Here is a 20777-nt window from a genome sequence, read left to right as displayed (position 1 = left end):
TGATGACAATTAGAACTCGACTCCAATTTCCATAAGGGGGGACTTTCAATCCTTTCCGGGATTTATTTTATTTTAATCTTATGACACATTATCTTATTAACTGTAACATTGCATGGTCTATGGTCTATCTGCTGGTCTACTCTCAATTATTTGCTTCTGTCGATGCAAAGTGGGAGAAAAAAAAGCACCACCCCTCCGATGAGAAGAGGCAAAAACTACACAGCCTCAGGGAAGAGAAGGACAAAGCATAACGGACTCCATGATTAGGGTAGAGACTCTTAAGTAGCACACGATACAATGTTTCCCTTGTGATATAGACCGTCAGACACATCCTGCTCAGAAAATCACACACAGCTTTATCCCTAGCTGCCTTCACTGAATTCCCAATGGCAGTGTGTAAATTAGAGTCTAAGTTGAGTGCTTACTCTTTCATGCACTGTTGGGGACATTAAAAGGCTCCAGTCAAGTTCAAACCTAAAATTCAATTTAAGCTACCATGTTTGGAAAGCTTTTTAAAAATCATCATTCAGTATTTAGAACTGAAAAGATCCATACTGTCCAGGAATGCCCCGCCCACTGCTTCCTGTCCAGGATAGAGATTGATAATCATGAATGTGTGATAACCAATCACATCCTTTCCATGTGTTCCTTGCTGTACTCTAGCCCCAACACCACTGCCGATCTGTTGCTCAAAACTGCTGAGACTGTCATCTCTGTTGTAGCTCAGTTCCGTCATTTTGCAAACGGGGACTCTTCACATAAGCCGTGGGACCTTCTCATGTGCTACTAACAAGCTGGAGTGGCTGTTGGTTCAGTGACCTTCCTACTTGTGTTTGTCACACGCTCCTGTGATGGTTACTGTTGACAGACAGAGATGGGCTTCTGGGAATGTCTGCGGCGTATTGTCTTGATGGAGAGCTACTGAGGTGGGACATCTACCCATTGAGGGTGGCGTCATTCTGTACCTGAAATGAAGACATTCAAAAGAGACACTTTTGTCTCTCAATGTGGCTATCAGACTATTAGAACAATGGACCCCAAAGAAATAAGGAATTTTCCCAGGAATTGTATTCTAGGAGAAGGAAGAGACCCCCAGCCCAAGGGGAGAACTTGTCTTTCTGGAAAGATAGTTCATATAGTCTAAGAACTTGTCAAAATACCTACATACCCTTAGCACACACCTTTAATTCCTTGGCTGGAATACAAACACAACCTTAGTTTACACCGTTAATTCCGAATAAGGAAAGTAAAGTTAGTTTGTAGAAAGAAGCAGCCATGTTTGAAAGTGGTATCTAAGTGAGTGGAAGACAAAGTGATGAATCAGAGAAAGATTTAACAGAATAGGCTACGCCCAGCTCTCACAAGAAGGGGCGGGGGAGACTACTTAGGAGAACAAAACAGAGACAGACGAAAGAGGAGGCAGTTTTACCAGGACAGTTGTACAGACACAGGTTGCAGAGAAGGAACAAGCTAGACCCGGGTGAAGACTGGAGGAGCCAGAGAATGAGAAGGAGCCAGAAGATTAGAACAGATTACCAAAGTTAGTGTGAGGCCAAACAGCACAGTTCAGTAAGAAACTGAGAGAAGTTAAATCGACTCAGTCAGCTTGGAGAGGAGTTTGAGCCAGAACAGCTGAATTGAAAGAGACAGGGTCTCATAAATAGAGATCCACCTGCCTCTCCCTCCCAAGTGCTGGGATTAAAAGTCTGTACCACCACACCTGCTTCTGGCTTTCGTTTTAATCATGGTGGCTTCTTTCCTTTCTTCCCTTAGTGTTCAGGTATCACCAGTGTGACTTGAACAAAGGCAGTGGAGGTAAGAAGCCTGTTTGCCCAATCGTATTCCAGCGTGTGTAATATGCGCCATTGGCTTCCATAGTGTGGTGGCCTTTATCCATTTGTGACCACCCCTCCGGCTCCTTTATTTCAGATGAGTTTCCTATTTTCACATAAATGAGAGAGCTCATTTATCCGGCTGATTTTCCAAAGAGCCACAAGGTGGCAGACTCAATTAAGAAACTCCAGAGACACCTATTTGGTTGATTTCTACCCTGTGATGAATACAATTAAGATTGTTCTTATGAACACTCCAACAAACTGGAAGGCAAGTGTCATCCTTAAGGTTTGTCTAGTGACCAACAAGACTTCAGGCACAATCACAGGGAAGGAAATGTGCATCTAAAATTGTCAGGGAACGTAAGAGTCAAAGGTGGTTCTACTGATAGATTTCTTTTTCCCCCTTAAGAAATGTTGACCCTAAGCAATCCCAGCCTCCTACAGTCGATGGGAACAAATGCCAAGTCTCATAGCTGGACAACATGCAGAGAGTGAGAGACCTTGGAACACTCAGCCCTAAATGGGAAGTCTCCATCAAATTCCTCACCTTGTGGCTCAGAGAACACGGTGGAAGAGGAGACAGAAAGATTGAAAGAGCCAGGGGCTCACAGAGACTGTGGCAGCATGTACAGACACAGTACTGGTCCTGCCCAGTGCTGAGAAGAGGAGTAGACAGAAACCCCTACCCCTAACTCAGACGCTATCTCCAATTGATAATCACTGACAAAGGGAAAATTATTTTCTCCAATGGAGCATCACTCACTGGGTATACAAATCACTTAAGGACAGGCCCATGACCAGCAGTAGATGGGTTTTCTGTATGTTTGAATGTGTGTGTGTCTCAGCATCAATATGTGTTTCTCTCTCTCTCTCTCTCTCTCTCTCTCTCTCTCTCTCTCTCTCTCTCTCTCTCTCATTCCTGTTTTGTGTTGTTCTGGTTTGTTTGTTTTTATTTTATCTTATTATTATTAATTTAGATGCCTGTTCTTATTGTAATAAGATAAAGAAAAGGTATGGACTTGGGTGGGTGGGAGGGAGGATATAGGGGTTGTGGAAAAAGAAAAGAAAATCAAAATTTACTATATGAAAAAATCATTTTCAAGGGAAAAAATTTTAAAAAAATTCCCTGCTTAAAATAATAATGTTCTTTTCTTCTTGGCTGAATCCCTTTGCTTGGTATGTTTCACCACTGAATGATACATCTAAGACACAAGAGACTGAAACAGTGGGAACAGAACTGAGCCCTCTGGATATGAGAAATCTAGATTTTTTTTTTTTTAAATCTGAGTTTCATTTGTATAAAAAGATTAGGGCCCAGGTTTTTGGGGTAGAACATGTGCATAGCATGAGAAAGGCCCTGGGTTCAATCCCCAGACAAAAAACAAATAGGATTCCACATAGAAAATGATAATATTAATGTTTGGTTATCTTTGCCCAGTGGAATAATAACCCTGAGATAAAATGGGTTTTTTCTCTCTACAGAAAGGGGACATGCAGAGTTCGACTCCAACACCATCTGAGGTCTCACCCACTCTACCGCAGCCCTGCTTTCTTTGACTTTCTTTACATTCATTTTCACTAATTTTTTTAGACAGAGTGGGCTATGTAGCCCAGGTGTCCATCCCCCACAGTCTCCTAAGCACTGCGGTTATAGGTGTGTGTCAGCACGCCCGGCTCGTCCTTGTATTTTATTTATACAGTATTCTATGTATTCAAACGCTTTTTCTTTATAAAATTTAAGAACTGACTGGCATTTTTAAACTCACTTTTCCCGCTGATGATCAAGAGTCATAATGCTAACAGGTATCTGAGGGAAAGAGTCCAAATATTTGCTGCCTGTGTTAGTTGTCATTTTCCCAGCATTTTAACAAGTATCTGACATTTTCAACTTACAGGAAGAAAGGTTACACTCTCACCGTTTCGACGGAGTCAGCCTGGGATCGGCTGCCTCGGTTGTGTTGGGTTGTGGGCCAGAGGACCATCTGAGTGCTCTTTCTCTCTCTGTCTCTCTGTTTCTGTCTCTCTTTCTCTCTCTCCTCCCTTCTTCCTTACTTCCTTCCCTCTCCCTCTCCTCCCTTTCCTTCTCCCTCCCTCTCCCTATCTCTCTATCACACACACACACCCAAGAAACAAAATCAAAAAAGAGCACCAAACAAACAAAACACAAAATGAAAATCAAAACAGACGAAAAGACCAATAAAACATAAATTGCCCGAAGATAGAGAAAAGAACAAAAAGTCTATAAAAGGATCACAGAGTCCATTCTGGGAGCCCAACTACTCCTGGACATGAGGTCTGCCCTGCTATGTGGTTGACACTCAAATGGAGAAAACAGATTTTCCCCTTTGCCAGCCTATATCAATTGCATATGGCTTCTTGATTAGGGATGGGATCCCTAATCTACTTTTTCCTCTCAGTGCTGGGACACTGTCTGACTTGAATGTGCAGGTCTTGTGTATTCTGCCGTGGTCTCTTGAAGTTCATATCTGCAACAGTCCTGTTGTGTCTGGAAGACACTCTTTTCTTGAAGTCATACATGGCCTCAGGCTCCTACAATCTTTCTGCTGCATCGTCTAAGGTCCCTGAGCCCAGAGGAGAGGGGTTTGGTAAAGACCTCTCATTTTGGACAGAGTGTCCTGTAGATGGTATATTGCAAGCATCAGAGACATGTTAAATCATCAGTACCCTCAAGGACTATTCATTTGTTCATTCTTCTTGCTTGCCATAGTTAAAATACACTTAAGTATCAGCTAACATTCTTGACCAGGTTTTAAGAGTTTTCCAAGGTTTAAAATGGGATTTAGGATCCAACAAAGAGGCTAAGGCACCCTCTGCGTAGAAAACAATTGAAAGAGGCATGTGACTAGTGTTTGATGGACCTTTTTTTGTTCAAGAATCTTTAGTAAGCAATTAGTGCTGTCTACCCTGGTGACACCACACTGTCTTAGTGGCCTCTGTGACTCAGGAGGTTTGTATTTAACACAACGAATAAAAAGAAATTCCTTAATCAAAGGCACTCTAATCTCTTTAACTCATTGAATGAGTTTCCTCTTCTGAGTTCTCAGCACCTGACACAGGAAACTGTACACTCCTGACCCATGCCAGGGCACAGTGACAAAGTAAGACCTGTTTGGTGTCGAATTAGAATATTTGTTAAGTCCCTTTGAGTTTTTGCAAGACCTCAAAGAATGCAAACTCATATCAACTTGTTCTTCATACTTGTTCTTATAACTTGTTCTTGAATGTCTGTATGTTAGCAAGTGGACCCAGCCACCGGCCTGCATTCCCCCTGGTTCCTTTAACCCAGATCAAGCATTGTGACCACGGCCTAATCAGACAAGTCCCAATCCCAGCGATACCTCCTTGCTTGCCCCCTTTAATGAAAAACAAGTTTTCATGGTAGCACTTTCACAGACACTTTGAATCTCTCTCTCTCTCTCTCCCTCTCCTCCCCTCCTTCTCCCTCTCTCCCTCCTCTCCCCTCCCCTCCCTCTCCCTATCCTCCTCTCCACCCCATCCCCTCTCCCTCCCCCTCCCCTTCCCCTCCCTACCTCTCTCTCCACAAATCTCTTAAACACTCCAGGATTTAAAAGCAAGAAATGCCCAAGGTTGTACAGGAATCTGCTCCTGGCCCTTTCAGCTGAAACAAACACCTACAGCTCCCCAGTTCCTACCTTGATAGGAAATGTGTCCCCAAAGGTACATACTCAGACTACCAGTGAACCTGTTACTGCTGAGCCCAGAGGAGAGAGCATGAGGCATAGGCCTGAAACTGAAGGCTTAGCTGAGACAATCTAGGAACAGAAGGACATTTATAATATGTCCTACAATATGAGATATCCCTGAGATGGTTAATACTATCAATTTGAAAAAAAAATCTAGAATCACCTAAGACACATACTAATGAACATATCTATAAGGAAGTTTGCAGATCGAGTTAACTGAAAATTGATGTCACTGGCACTAGATGTGGATGACATCATCACATGAGCTACAGTCAGGAACGGAATAAAAGGAGGAAAAAAAGTAAACTGAACACCAGCACTCCTGTCCCTCTGACTAGATGCAATGCTGTCCCTTCATGTCTCTCTGACTAGATGCAATACTGTCCTTTCCTAGTCAGGGATCTCTGACTAGATGCAGTACTGTCCTTTTTTTGTCCCTCTGACTAGATGCAGTACTGTCCTTTCCTGTCCCTCTGACTAGATGAAGTACTGTCCTTTCCTGTCCCTCTGACTAGATGCGATGTGACTAGCAGCTCACACTTGCTGCACTTGGCTATGCAGGATTATTTATGCCAAAATAAATCTTCCTTCCTACATCGCTTTTGTTGAATATTTTCATCCAGCAATGAGAAATAAACCAGCGCCCCCCGCAGCAGGAGACTGGCAGCTTCTACAGCAGGAGACTGGCAGCTTCTTTGGCTCTTACCTCATTCCCTAATGAAAGGGTTAATTTGCTTCGTAGATAAAATTGGTTCGGCCCACTTCCTCACAGACTCAGAGCTTGCAAATTGTCTTGAGCACCTTAGTCTTAATGAATTGCCAAGATTGTAGGAATTAAAGAAGGTGTGCAGTGTGAAGTAAAGTAAACTGGAGCATGGAGCGGGGCAGGTATGGCCTCCAGAGGCATTAGACACCGGGGTTGGGCAACACTCTCCGAGATAGAAGAGGAAAAGAGATAGAAGAGGAAAAAGAGTTATATTCCTCAAACAAGCAGTCAAGCATGAAATAATTTTTAGAGGACAATGGGGGAGCTAGAATGCAATAATCAATATATAGACTTAGATAGATGGTCAGATCATTAACATGGGGAAATCCTAGGAAATAAAAACAAATATAATGATATACAGAAGACAAGAGTAAAGCCTCAGTGGGAGAGGATGGCCCTCATCCCTCAGCGATTGGATATGTGCAGAAGGGCAGGGGGGCGGATAGTGGGGTTCCTGGGAGTGACACCCAAAGCAGGGGACTTCCCCTTCTCAAAAGAAGGGGAGGGTGAATGGGGGAGGACATGCATGAGGGGGAACTGGGAGGAGAGAGTTCATCTCACCCTGCTCAGAATGCCTAGTGTGTGTGTGTGTGTGTGTGTGTGTGTGTGTGTGTGTGTGTGTTCCAAAGAGCCAGCAAGATGGCTCAGTGGGTAAAGATGGCATGCCATCAGGCTAAAGACCTGATCCCAGGGAACCATATGGCAGAAGGAAAGACCTGACTCTCCCAGGTTCTTCTCTCACCTCCGTGTGTGCAAGATGACACATGTGCCCACTCCACCCTCACCCACAAAATAAATGTGTGGTCTGTAGACACAGTGGAGGTGATTTCAACTGTGAAGAAAAATCAAATTATGTCATCTGTAAGAAAACGGATGGAATTGAAGACTATCCTATTAAGGAAAACAAGACAGACTCAGAAATACACTTTATATACTTTTTCTCATATGTAGAACCTAGATCTCTCTCTTTCTCTTTCTTTCTCTCTCTCTCTCTCTCTCTCTCTCTCTCTCTCTCTCTCTCTCTCTCTCTCTCACACACACACACACACACACACACACACATGCACATTCTCTCTCTCACACACACATTCTCTCTCACACACACAAATTCTCTCTCACACACACAAATTCTCTCTCACACACACATTCTCTCTCACACACACAAATTCTCACTCACACACATGCACATTTTCTCTCATACACACTCCATCTCTCACACACACTCTCACACATCTCTTTCACACACACTCACACACACATTCTCTTTCTCACACACTCACACACATTCTCTGTCTCACATACACACACATTCTCTCTCTCACACACACACACATGCACACACACGCGCACACGCACACACATATCCTCCCTCCACCTCCAAGCAAGAATGGGAGTTATTGGAAAGAGTTAGGGGATATTTTTTATTATTTTTATGTCTATGGGTGTTTTTCCTGAATGCATATCTGTCTACCACATGTGTGCTCAGTTCCTACAGGGGCCAAAGGAGACGCTGGGTCTCCTGACACTAGAGTTATAAACAGTTGTGAACCTCCACGTAGGTTCTGGGAATCAAGCCTGGAGCCTCTGGGAGAGCAACCAGTGCTCTTAACCTCTGAGCCATCTCTCCAATCCCTCAAATTTTAATTACAGAAAAAAAGATGCACCTTTATGGGATTTGCCCCCACTATGAAAGAGGAACCCTGTCCTAAGTACACACTGTCTTTGGGTGGCAGCTCATGACCAAGCCAAGCACTGAGTAATTAGCAATACATCTGAAAAGAACTCTTACTCCCCCCTTGATACAATAAACAAACTTGTAATGTAGCATCTGGGCATCATAGCATTTATACACATTTTATATGTATGTTTTCTTCCACTGGCATTATTCTGAATCAAAAGGGCCTTGGGACACAGTTTCACAAAGTTTGGGAGCTACAGGCTGCTATGCCTAAAATTCTCTAAGGAAAAAAAAAAAAACAAAAAAAACAAAAAAAAAAAAAAAACAGACACTGAGTCATAGGGACCAGCCCCATGAATATTTCTAATGGTGCCATCATGTAATGAGCTAAATTCAGTTAATCAATTTGACTCTGAACTGAACTCATTGGATAAATACAATAAATTCTTGAATGAAGCAAAGAATTAGACAGGAGATTGCTCTAAGAAGGACCAGCAATTTGTTGTTGCAGTCCCTGTGAGTGTAACCGCCAAGACCACATAGCACAGCGACTGTATCTACTGGCAGGACACAGCATGGTGACCTGTGGCTGTATCTACCCAGGACACAGCATGGTGACCTGTGAGTGAATCTACCCAGGACACAGCATGGTGACCTGACCTGTGAGTGTAGTTCCTGACAGCACATACACAACAATTAGTAGCAGCTTTCTTTGCTCTCTCCTACATGACACAATTCTGTTTAAAACCCTACTTTCATGGTTACACAGATATAAGTGGGGTCTTGATGCTCTTAGTCAGAGGATATTACCTAAATTATAGAATTTCAGCTTCTCATTTTTTAAGGAGTCTCATACTAATTAGATAGCCAAAGCATAATATGTGAGTGGCATAGCTCCCGAACCCAGGAACCACACCCAGAACTTTCCTGACACCATCTCCCAAAATTCTGCCCAAAATATCTTATGAAAATCAGCTTATTTCAGGTATTTCATGGAAGCAGAAAGGAAGGTAAGAAGGAAGGAAAGAGAAGAAAAAGACTTTGTCCACCCGCAATTAGTAAAGCTGGATTCCAACTAGGAAAGTCTCGTTCTGAACCACTCACTAACTGCATTGCAATCTGTCTCCTTGCCCTCCAAACCCCAGAGAGACCCGCAGACAATGCCCACCCCAGCTCCAACCTTAGGAGGGCAGAGACCAGAGGCATCCTTGGAATACCTGCCCACCTCTGACACTACTCTCTCCCCCTCTTCTTCCTCCTCCTACTTTTCCTCCTCCTCCTTCTCCTCTTCCCTCCCCCTCCTCCTCTTCCTTCTCCTCCATTTTTTCCTTCTCTTCCATCTCTTCTCCCTCCCCTTCCTCCTCCTCTTCTCCCTCTCCCTCCTCTTCTTCCTCTTCCTTTTCTTCCTCCATTCCTTTTTTCCTCCTTTCTTTTCTCCCTCTTCCTCTTCCTTCATCCCACTTCTCCTCCTCCTAGTCCATTCCTTTTCTCTTCTTTCTCCCCCTCTTCCTCCTTCCCCACCCCCCCTCCCCACTGCCTCCAAAGCCTCCTTCACAAGACCTCAGTCTAGTCTGCCAGTCCTTGCCTCACATCTTACTTCAAACATGAGAACTGTACACCGTGAACTTACAAGACATCGTTAGTGATTATAGACTGGATATAAAGTGTATCATATGAACAGCTTTTAAAGAGTATGTCTGTGCACGCATGCTTGACTCCCAATCTTTCTAAGAAGTCAAACTGTTTCATTCTCTACATTTCCTACCGTTCTGCTCCAAAATGTGTGAAGCGAAAATAAATCCATTTCTCTTCAGCGGGCTGGTGAAAATCTGCAGGTCTCCAGTGCTAGACACAGATTGGCAGAGATAATTGGTGAGCCAGTCTATAATGTGACTGGAACACCACAAATAAAATGCAGTGAGCAGAATGCTCTCAGCCTGAGTGAGGTTGGTGAGTCAAAATGTCAGGTGAAAGGCTTGGGACAGCAAGGTGGTGCAGTGGGTATTGGCATTTGCCACCACCAAGTGTCACACAGGACACGAGTTCCATCCCTGGGACCCACATGTGGAGCAAAAGACAGGGTTCCTGCAAGTTCCTCTAACTTTCACCCCCCTCTCTTTCCCTCCCTCACGCCCCCATCTCTGTTTCTGTCTCTGTGTGTGTATCTGTCTCTTTATCGCTTCTGTTTCTCTCTGTGTGTCAGAGAGAGAGAGAGAGAGAGAGAGAGAGAGAGAGAGAGAGAGAGAGAGAAATTTTCTAATGTTGGCAGTTGGAAGTAATATTAACTAGGAAAATCATGACTGGCTGTCGTACACAGAAAATGTGAGGAACACGGTCTCAGAATGTTGGCGACACCAGCAGGCTCCTGTGGCTGTCCAGACAAGTAACTGCAACTTGTTTGCTCAAAGCAACAAAAATGTAACTTCCTCCAGGCCTGGAGGCCAGAGGTTCAAGGAGCCAGCGAGGCTGTGCTGGGGGAATATCTCCTTGCCTCTTATTAGCTCCTGCCTGCCGTCAGTATTTCCAGAAGCTGTTAGCATGTCTGGGCTCATGACCCATTAAGCCAACCTTCTTCGTCACAACAAACATGTGTCCTTAGGAGGGTACCTGTCATTGATTTAGGTCTCACACAAGTGACCAGTAATTTCCACATCCTCAGAGCTTTAATTCATATGTCTGCAAATATGGTAATGTCCATTTATTCTGCAGATCGGGTTGGGGACAACTGTTTGGAGGAGGGGGTCATCATTCAGTTCTCTACATTGCCACAATCCAAAACCAGTAGTCATACTAGTAAAAACTAATGCAGAAGGTTGGGAAGGCAAAACAGCAAGCTGAAAACTTGCTGCGTGCACACACGATAGAAGAACATGAACTTCAAGAACTGTACTGTATTGACCACGGTGGACTGTAACCTCCCTGAAACACGCATCTGAAAGGCCATCAAGTGTAGGAAATGCTGAACAAATATATTTAGGATAAAACCATCTTATTCTTTTTAAAATGGGGTTTTGTAGACTTTTGTTTATTTATATTTTATTTATTTATTCACCTTACATCCCAATATCTGCCTCCCTCTCCTCCCATTCTGCCCCACCCCCATCACACTGCTCCCTGCTCACAGGGACTCCACAAGAAGACCAACAGAATCTAATTCCTTTTTTCTTTATCTTGAGTGTACAAGTATGTGTGAGTGATGTTTGTGGGAGTGTGTGCATGTGTGTGTGTGGTGTGTGTGTGGTGTGTGTGTGTGTTTGCATGCAAGAAGAAAGCATGTATAGATGTGTCAGAGAAGATTATTTCTGGTAGCGGTCCTTAACTCCTCTCTTCTTTGAGACAGAGTCTCCTCTTATTGTCCCCTGTTGCATACAGCAAGAAGCCAAATGGTCTGTGAGCTCTTTGGGAACCCTCCAGTCTCAGCTTTCCTTCATGTGCTAGAAGCACCAGGATTACAGATAGTCTACTTTTCATGGACTCTGGGGATCTGACCTCAGCTCCTCAGACTTATACAACAAGCACTTAGTGCCCTGCACCTAGGTAAACCTTTAAACGGGGCATAAAGAGTGTGAGCCTGAGCACAGGAAGGCTTGGCCAAAACAGTAATGGCCTCCAGTCCAGCAAAGACTCCCAAAAAGAGAACTGCTGGCTTTTACTCAGCTCACGACAGGTAAACACACTGATGCCATTATCCTATGAGGGACAGTGTGACATCATCCATTACTGGATCTCGAAGTGTTAGGACCCAGTGTGACATGCATGGGGTCCCAGGTCACCCTATCTACCTTCTGAGACTTGTGTCCTAGCCTAGGGTTGCATGGCTCATACCCATCACTGCCCTTGCAGTCTCAGTGAGCCTCTGATTGTCCTTCACGTCTCTAGGACTAATTATTAACTTTGTAACATGGGAATCTCCAACCAACTGATTTTATCTCCTTTCCATCTGTAAGTCAGTGAATCTTGGGTTCTGTAAATTTCCTTCCTTGGTGGCTGTGAGATCTTTTGGGTTTTGAATGCGGGACACATTCCAGCTGCCTGTAGGGACCCGTATAGGGCTCTGTGCAGTCCCCTAGGTTCCAAGAGTCTCAGAAGTCTCTCCCATAAGAGCCCTCGACAAGTGGAAGCCAGTAGGGAACAAGTTCTGTAACTCAGGAGGAGGTTTCTCTTAGAAACATCACACACAATAAACACACACAATAAACCTCTGAGTTTCAAGGACATACCTTTAAAGAGACATCTATATACCATGGCAGAGTCTCAAGGGTCTTTTCCCAAATACTTGTCCATATAGGTTGTCAGTTCAGGAGAAACTCTTTTTAATTACATGGTAAAATGAAAGAAAATAGCTAACTTTTTTAAAAAAACATAAAATTTTCTTTTCTTTTTGGCTTATTTATGAAATATCCACCCCGGTGGTTCTCTATAGTAGCTTCTCAAAGACTATTTTGGACAAAGCCTGGACAAAAACTGATCAACCAGAACAAGCATGAATATCACAACGTGTCCGCTAGGGGGCGCTGAAGTTTAAAAAGCTCCAGAACAAAATAAAAACCCCTAATTTGGGTAACACCGGTCATTTTCATTAACAAGCCAAAAAGAAACTGTTTCTGAAAAACAAAATGCCACTGTTTCTCAGACGTAGCATAGCAAAACGATTTCAGAAGGCACTCTTGAAAAAAAAATGCATTTCCTGGCCGCAGTTGCTAAAAAGTAGCTGACTCAAGCGAGCAGGATTGGCCCCAAACTAAGGTCACTGTGTATGTGCTCCGGAAACCCCACCCCCAGCCCAAGAATGTGCACAAGGCTTCGATATCACGAAAAAAAGAATCCTACTCTGTGCCTCGCTACTCCCACCCTCACCCCACCCCCAGCCCACTTCTGCTGAGAAAACAAGAAAATGTAGGCAACTCGCAGACACTTGAAAGTGAAATTTAGGAGTGGCAGAGGTTTAATTTCATAATATGTCGCATGCGCGCCCCCTGAGAAAGACACATTGTGGAAGAAGTCATGTGACAAAAAAAAAAAAAAAAAAAAAAAAAAAAAAAAAACCAGTCAAGTAGACACTGTCCCTCCAGCTGAAGCAGACAGATGCAAAGAAAAGTGAAGAGTGTCAAGAGACCAGAAACTCACGCTCCGACCCAGTCCAAAGTGGTTGGTTTCTTTTTCATTAGTCATTTTCAAAACATAAATTATTCATTATGCTAAAAATAAAGTTCTAGACTAGGAGTTGAACACCCAAGGGCTAGGACAAGATAAAGGGAAACCAGGAAAGAAATTTCAAACGAAGCTCTCGGCTAGTGTGTGCTTGCGCGCTGGGCTTCCCGGCCACAGGAAGCATCCTTCACACTGAAAACCCCGTAGTGTAGTCCCTGAGGCCGAGGGAACATTTCTGTTCATCTGGTCAGAGCTAAGGGTAGGACAGCATTCCAAAGTGTGTCAAGATCCCACTGCCCCTTCTTGGGTGGTGTTCTTTGGAAAGACATAATCAGTTAAAATTTTGGAAGTCCTGTCAGGGAGAGTCCTGGTCCAGAGTGACTTACATCTTTCTAATCAGAGGACATTTAGATATACCAAGGGATACCCCATGGAGCAACAAAGGCAGAAACTAGGGTGGCATGTCTGTAAAATAAGAGACACCCAGAACAGGTGACAGTCCAGCAGTCAGTAGCAATGTGTTGACCAGCTATTGTGTGGAAATCCCTGGACCCGTCCCTGGAAACCTCTGGACCCGTCCCTTCCCAGGCCTTGATTCCAGCCTCCTAGCCGCTGGCGCTGAGAGAACATAGGGTTCTGTTGTCCAAGTCACCCGGCTTGTGGTATTTGTTCTGTCAGCCTAAGGACACTAACCCCAAAGTCAGAAAAAGCCAATGGAACAGAGGAACCCTGTGAAGAGACCCTTAATTAACAAAAGGTCCTGGGACATTCTCCCTGTGCTTGTCTCCCCTTTTCTCTGTTCAACCCCAACTGTTTTTAGTAGTAGTAGTGTCAGCTTGCTTCCTGTCCGAGTCAACAACTCTTGGTGATTTCTGCAGCCATGTGTGTGTGAGAGACTTTGCAGATCTCCTTAAAGACGTAAAAACTACATAGTCTGCTGAGTGCTTTAAACCACTGTGCTCCCTTGAGTCGCTCAAGGTATTTGCTTTAAATTTTTCCCATTCTTAAATTGGCAAGAAGAGACAGAAAGGTACATACACATTTAGACTGTGTATGTAAGTCATCGGCAGAGTAGTGCCTTAGCAAGGGTGTGGGTCCAGGGTCAATCTGTTATACAGGAAAAAATACAGGGAGGGAGGGAAGGAGGGAGGAAGGGAGGGAGGGAGGAAGGGAGGGAGGGAAGGAGGGAGGGAAGAGGGAGGGGGGGAGGGAGGGAGGGAAACAGTACATAAAGATAACATCTCTGAGATGCAAGGGAGAGTACAGTTTCCTATCTTAAGTCCCCCATCTTACAGAACTCCGAAGAAAGGATTCCCAGCTCCCTCTACCCTGCAATTACTTCGTATTATTAATTACCACTATAAGAATAAATAAATGGAAGCCGGGCAGTGGTGGCGCACACCTTTAATCCCAGCACTTGGGAGGCAGAGGCAGGCAGATTTCTGAGTTTGAGGGCAGCCTGGTCTACAGAGTGAGTTCCAGGATAGCCAGGGATATACAGAGAAACCTGTCTCAAAAAAACAAAACAACAACAACAAAAAAAAGAATAAATAAATGGCTCAGTGGTGGTGGCACACACCTGTAATCCCAGCACTCAGGAAGCAGAGGCAGGCAGATCTCTGAGTTTGAGGCCAGCCTGGTCCACAGAGTGAGTTCCAGAACAGCCAAGGTGACACAGAGACACACTGTCCCGAGAAAAATAAATGAAAACTAAAAAGAATGAATAAATGTTCTTAAATGACAACCCATAACCAGCTGTCTTTAGGAGATCATCCATGCATGGTAAATTGCCACGGGAAAACTTTGGTGCGGGGATGGGTGTCAGGCAGATGTAACGTTGGTCCCAGGAGAGGCAGCAGAACTGAAAAATTCCTTTGTCTGGCATTGTTTGTCTATCCTCTTAGGCTCACATACCCCGTTGGGTTACAATTACCCATAGCATGGTGCACTTCAGTGCTTCATGGTTGCAACCTAGGAGCTGAAGGTTGTATCACATAGTCTGTGTGTGAAGTAGACTGCACCATCCGGGTTTGTAGCTGTGAATCTACAGTGTTTACGCAGGGGCAAAGTCACCATTTTAACAAGGTGTTTCCTAGAATGTGTTTAGGTACACAGCTTAGACAGAAATGGCTCTGGTTTCTGAGAAGTCATAAATCTCAAACAGAACGGTCCAAGGACGTTGCCCTGCTCTCCTGTTCCGCCGCCTACAAGAATTGTTCCTTCTGCCTCTTCCATTCTGAGAAAAAGCCACCTCTCCCCCTCAGACCCATTAGGATGAACAGGCACAAGCAGAGCTAAGTATTCTTAGTGTCCTGCCTCCACCTGTCACCGAGATGGGAAAGACATTAGCCGGTTTGTTTAGATGTATCACTGTGCAGGTGGTACTCGGCGTCCCCTCTGCCTATGGCCCTCTGTCTCCAAGATGGGTCCTCCCTTAGGGGTTGGACCCAAACTAGGACACTGTCCCCAGGATCAACCTCTCCAGACAGCAGAATCCCTTATCCTTCTGAGCTTCTGCAGAGTTAAAACACGAGCATTTCTAAAAGTCCTGGATAAAATTCAATAGAAATTGAAGAAACACATAGAAATACAAACCCAGGCTGAGTTTCCCCACAATTCACAGGGTCTAGAGCCATTTCTCATCCAAACCCAACACACAATTCAGACAGAAAAAAATCTCAACGAAAAGTGCCACTTCACCCCACCCAAACCCCCACCAAACACACCTCCTACAGCAACTCACACTGTGTGATCAAAGGCATTCATGACCTAGGGCTTAGTCCCCTGATGAGTGGTAGGTAGTTTATCAGATTCTCCACATGTCATCATTGAGCTTGAGGGGTAAGAAAAGTAGCTTTAGGGAGTGGCTCATGGAGTAATTGCTGGAAACATAAACACAGAATAGATGGATCACCCGGACAAGATGAATCACAGACATATCACAGTTGATCTCAGTGACGGCAAAGTCCCTGACAAGACAGATGATGCAGGATGAGGTCACAGGAAGATGGGATGCAAGGGATGGGACAGAATTCCCCCCAGGAGGATGAAAGGATGAGATAAGAAGCCACTGTGGCTGGAGTTAGGCGATTGTTAGAAAGTAGGAGAGACCTCTGTGGGAGCTGCCTGTCCTGGGAGTAAGGAAGGCAGGAACTCTCATGAGAAATAGCTGTGTCGGAGTCAGATGATGTCAGCGCAGGTAAAGACTCTTGCCACCAAGCCTGACAACTTGAGTTTGATCCCCAGAACCTGCATGAAGGAAAGGAAGGGGATAACTCCTGAACATTGTTCCCATGGCCACCATAGTACAATTGCATGTGGCACCACACACACACACACACACACACACACACATGACATAAATAAATGTTTAGAGAATTGTAAAGATGGGTGCGTAGGTCCAAAGAACATGGAAGATTCCTCAGACAATGGTGAATTAGAGAGAAAGGCCAGCAGATAGGATAATAATCAACATTGCTTGAACTGGACCCCACATGTGTGACTTCCCGTGTAATCCTCCAAATACTGTGTCACCGGAAGTCCCTGTGAACCACATTTCAGGGAAGAGCCAGCAAGCCTAAAAACGTTAAAGAAATAACCAAAGCTGCACAAAAATCAAAATTGGAGCTCAAGTCTCAGCTGTGGTAGACAGAGCACTTGCTTAGTGTGAGCGCGCACCTCGTGTACACACACTCACACTCCCCTTAATTGAATTGGAGGTGACCTGAATCCCCCACACAGCAAGGGTGAAGGGATTCAAGGAAAATCACAATGCATCAAAGATTCAACAGAGTATATACGTTGCTCCAAACAAGGAGCCAAACAGACAGGAAGTGACCGTGGGTTGTTGATCTAATGCACATACGCAACACAGTGGAGGAAAGTTGGTCAAAGAGCAAATAAGAGAGTCCTCAGAAGGGACTTAAAGGAGAATAGGAGACAAACAAGGAATTACTCCCCGCCGAACAAAGACCCCAGACAGGAGCAAGGATACCACCAGGCTTCATGTAGGGAAGACCCAGGGAAAGCGGGGATGGGGACGCGGGAGGAGAGTGACTGGCCACTGAGGAACAGGCAGGAACTCTGGTGCTTCTCAGGAAGGGCAGGAATGCGCAGGCCCCGTACAACTCACCAGCCCTCAGGGGTCCCTCAAGAGTCCTGTTGTTTCCCTCTCCCTGGAGATACCAGGACACTGCAGCTCTCCAGGGCCAGTGGGTAGGTACCAAGGTAGAGGAGGAATGTAGGGGCCACAGACTGGGGAAGACGGAAGGACTGCTGATCCCCACTGCCGGTGGCCTGGAGCTGCCAAAACACAGGAGAATTAGCTGCTCTAGGAGGCTTACCCTGGTGCGGCAGGAGAGGTAAATAATCTGACTAGTGTGCATTCCTCTTTTCCCTGGAAAATCCAAACCAGAACTGTTTGCTTGGAGTTAGGTTAAACATGCCGCTTGTTTGGAATACATAGGACAAGACACTCCCGCAAAGAGCGGGGAGCTAGGAATTACAAACATCCAAACGCCTTCATGCCTCCATCCGTATCCACAGCCCCTGGGTAAGGAAGGAAGAGCAGTGGCAGCCACATGCGTCATCTCCAGGATCACTGCTGTCAGCCTGCTCTTCTGTCTCCTGACTCTGGTCGGACTTCTATTTGAGGACGGCTTCACTCACGGGGCCACTAAGTGTATATCACAGGCTTTTTCCATCATGTTATACTCCCACTATGCCTGGTCCCTGGTAGGCTGGAACATGGTAAACCAGTGTGTAAGAGTAGACTGAAGGTTCCAAAGGAAAGCTTTGGAAAAGAGTCTCCAAGGAAAATGCTTTTAAATTAGAGGCCATTCCCGATTCTGTTCAGTTATCCTGGGTGGCTCCTTAAAGTTGAGAACAACCATGTGATGTTAGTGCCACCAACACTGATACTTCCTCTTACCCAGTCTTTTGCTTTTTCTTTTCTGGGGGGGGGGGGATAGATTGAGGGGGGGTAAGAGGTCTTTCTTTCCAGAATAGGGCTTTTTTTTTTTTTTTTTTTTTTTTTTTTTTTTTTTGAGGGAATTGCAGCAAAGATTTTCCCAAGTAAAGCAATCTGTCTAAATTTGGAGGTGGTCCCTCCCAGCAGGTGGCTCTGTGTAACTGAGGGGGTTACCAGAGTTCTAAGATGGCTTTGACCTCGAGGAATGGCAGTAGGTTATTTTCTATCTCTATGCAAGATACAGGTCCATGCTAGCTTTCATACGGCGTGCAGGTCACCTTGAGCCATTACAGTAAACTTATGACCCTGACAAATTGTCCTTTATTATTACTGAAAGTGTCAAGCATATCCAACAGAATGAAGGAGAATGCTGATAGTCTCTGTGTCTGCTGTCCAGTTTCAACAGACAGCAACATCCACTCACTATGATAACAGTATCTAGTAGATGTGGAAAGGAAGAAAGTGATGGAAAGAAGGGGGAGGGAGAGAGGCACAAAGAAAGGAAGGAAAGAAGGGAGGGAGAAAGGGAAGGAGGGAAGAAGAGAGGGAGGAAGGGAAGAGTCGTTTGTTGCAAGTGAGAGCACATCCCCTGAGCCCACCATGTTGTTCTGATGTCCCAACCCACACTGAACTTGTTTTTATTACAAATTGCATGGTATTCATTTGGCAAAATTCTTCTAGAGTAATCATTTCAATTAAGATTTCGGAGAAACCATTAGTAGTCTCATTACCAGGCAATCTATTTCATTGTAACTTGTTCTGAATGGGACTCTAAAACAAAACTGATTCTTTATGCCAAGATCCCATTTTCTTTATTGGGGTTTTAACCTCACTGCAGCAAATTCTAGTAAGAAGCTTAGCAGTTTCCCAGCTAAAGAAACAGTGGCAGTGGAGGGGATGAGGGAGGCTGAGAGAGAGAGACCCACGGTCCATGGATTTCAGAAAACTCCAGCCAACTCAGGGGATTGTAACACACACTGCAGACTACTGAAAGTAAAGGGCCCTATGAGGTTTTTTTTCTTCCTTTTTATTATTTGTGTGTTTGTTTTTATGTATCAAAGAAGACAATTCTAGGAGAGCCTAAGATATTAGAACTGGCCTCCCTTTGGGAAAATGGAGCAGATATTGACCTGCATATTAGAGGTCTTGGTAATGTAGCACATAGTTTTCCTCTGCTTCCTCCTCCTCTTCCTTCTCCTCCTCCTCCCCTCCTCTTCTTCCTTCTCTTCTTCCTCCCCTCCTCCTTCCCCTCCTCCTCCCTTTCCTCCTCCTCTTCCTTCTCCTCTTCCTCCCCTCCTCTTCTTCCTTCTCTTCTTCCTCCCCTCCTCCTTCCCCTCCTCCTCCCTTTCCTCCTCCTCCTCTTTTCTTCCTCTTCCTCTCCTTCCTCCTCCCCTTCTTCTTCCTCTCCTCCTCCTCTTCCTCCCCCTCTTCCTCTCCCTCCTCCCCCTCCCTTTGCTGTCTTGTTCATACAGCATGCCCTGACTGAAAAAGAGCACATTACCATTCATGATAGCAGTAGCTTAGAAAGTCTTGGGGGGGGGGGCGTGGAGGGGGCATGTTAGAAAGTGAAAAGAAAACTGGAAAAGACATGCAGTGAGCTCCAATTTTAGCTCCTGGTCTTACCATGTCATTTGTTACCAGAGGCATGAAACCATTCATTGTGGGATCCAGTGAACTCAGATGACCAACCCAAAATACTGTCCACGTCTACGACTGCAAACACAAGTACTACAAGACATTGGTCAGGGCCAATGAAATCTGAGCCAGCAATGTCTCCATCTCCACAGGGAATCCACCCTAAAGCAAGTGCTTATGACAGATCAGTCTCTGGAGTGAATGCAGACCCTGGGATGATAGATGGATACAAAGTATCCTCCTCTCTCTTTCTCTCTCTTTCTCTGCCTCAAGATTGTCGTCTCAACTATACATTCTCAGCTGCTGCTCAGCACTATGCCTGCCTGCTTGCTGCCATGTTCCAAACCATGGACATGGACAGAAGGGTCATGGACTCACCCTCTGAAACGGTAAGTGCCAATAAACTCCTTCAATAAGTTAACTTGGTCATGGTGTCTTAGCACAGCAATAAAAAAGTAACTGAGACACAGGTATACCCACCCACACTGAGAAGTACATACAATAAACACATAACAGGCTACATATAATAATCACATACACGCATGCACACAAGAACACACACACACACATCCTCGTAAGAGTAAGGGCAAAGGCTCCTCTCCCCTGAGACCACAGCTAGTGTGTGTGTGGCTTTGCAGAGACGTTAAGTTCCAGAATGACTTTTTCTTCAGTTCTCAAGTACAGAGAAGAAGCCTGGAGTTTTCCTCAAGGTCAGAAGGCACCAGGACCCACTGAACCACACATAACAGGGGGGCTTGGCCTCTGCTCTCACAGATCAAAATCTAGGTCATGTGACCACGGGAAATCCATTGCATTTCTTCAATGACCTAGAAAAGAAACACCTGTGTCACAGATCCCAGTAATGATTAAATGTGTTAATACTTATAAAATGCCTGATTGAAGGACCACGTCACAAAGTTAGCACACTCCTTCCAGAAATACTATCTTTTCAAGCATCAAGGAATGTGGGAAGCTTGCCTTTCTGGAACTCGATTCAATAGCGGAGTCCAAACTATTT

General features: G+C 44.9%; 1 long non-coding RNA gene across 1 annotated transcript in view; it reads left to right on the top strand.

Annotated features, from left to right (window-relative positions):
* Nucleotides 1-20777, top strand: part of LOC143435140 (uncharacterized) — a 50335-nt gene that overhangs the window by 13147 nt on the left and 16411 nt on the right. The window contains exon 3 of the long non-coding RNA XR_013105149.1: nt 20033-20148. This is a non-coding gene — a long non-coding RNA (uncharacterized LOC143435140). The remainder of the gene's footprint in view (nt 1-20032; nt 20149-20777) is intronic.

This window comes from Arvicanthis niloticus, chromosome 19 (assembly GCF_011762505.2).
Source record: "Arvicanthis niloticus isolate mArvNil1 chromosome 19, mArvNil1.pat.X, whole genome shotgun sequence".
Classification (NCBI taxonomy): domain Eukaryota; kingdom Metazoa; phylum Chordata; class Mammalia; order Rodentia; family Muridae; genus Arvicanthis; species Arvicanthis niloticus.
The sequence above is the reverse complement of the archived record's forward strand: the minus strand, read 5'-3'. Positions and strand labels throughout refer to the sequence as shown.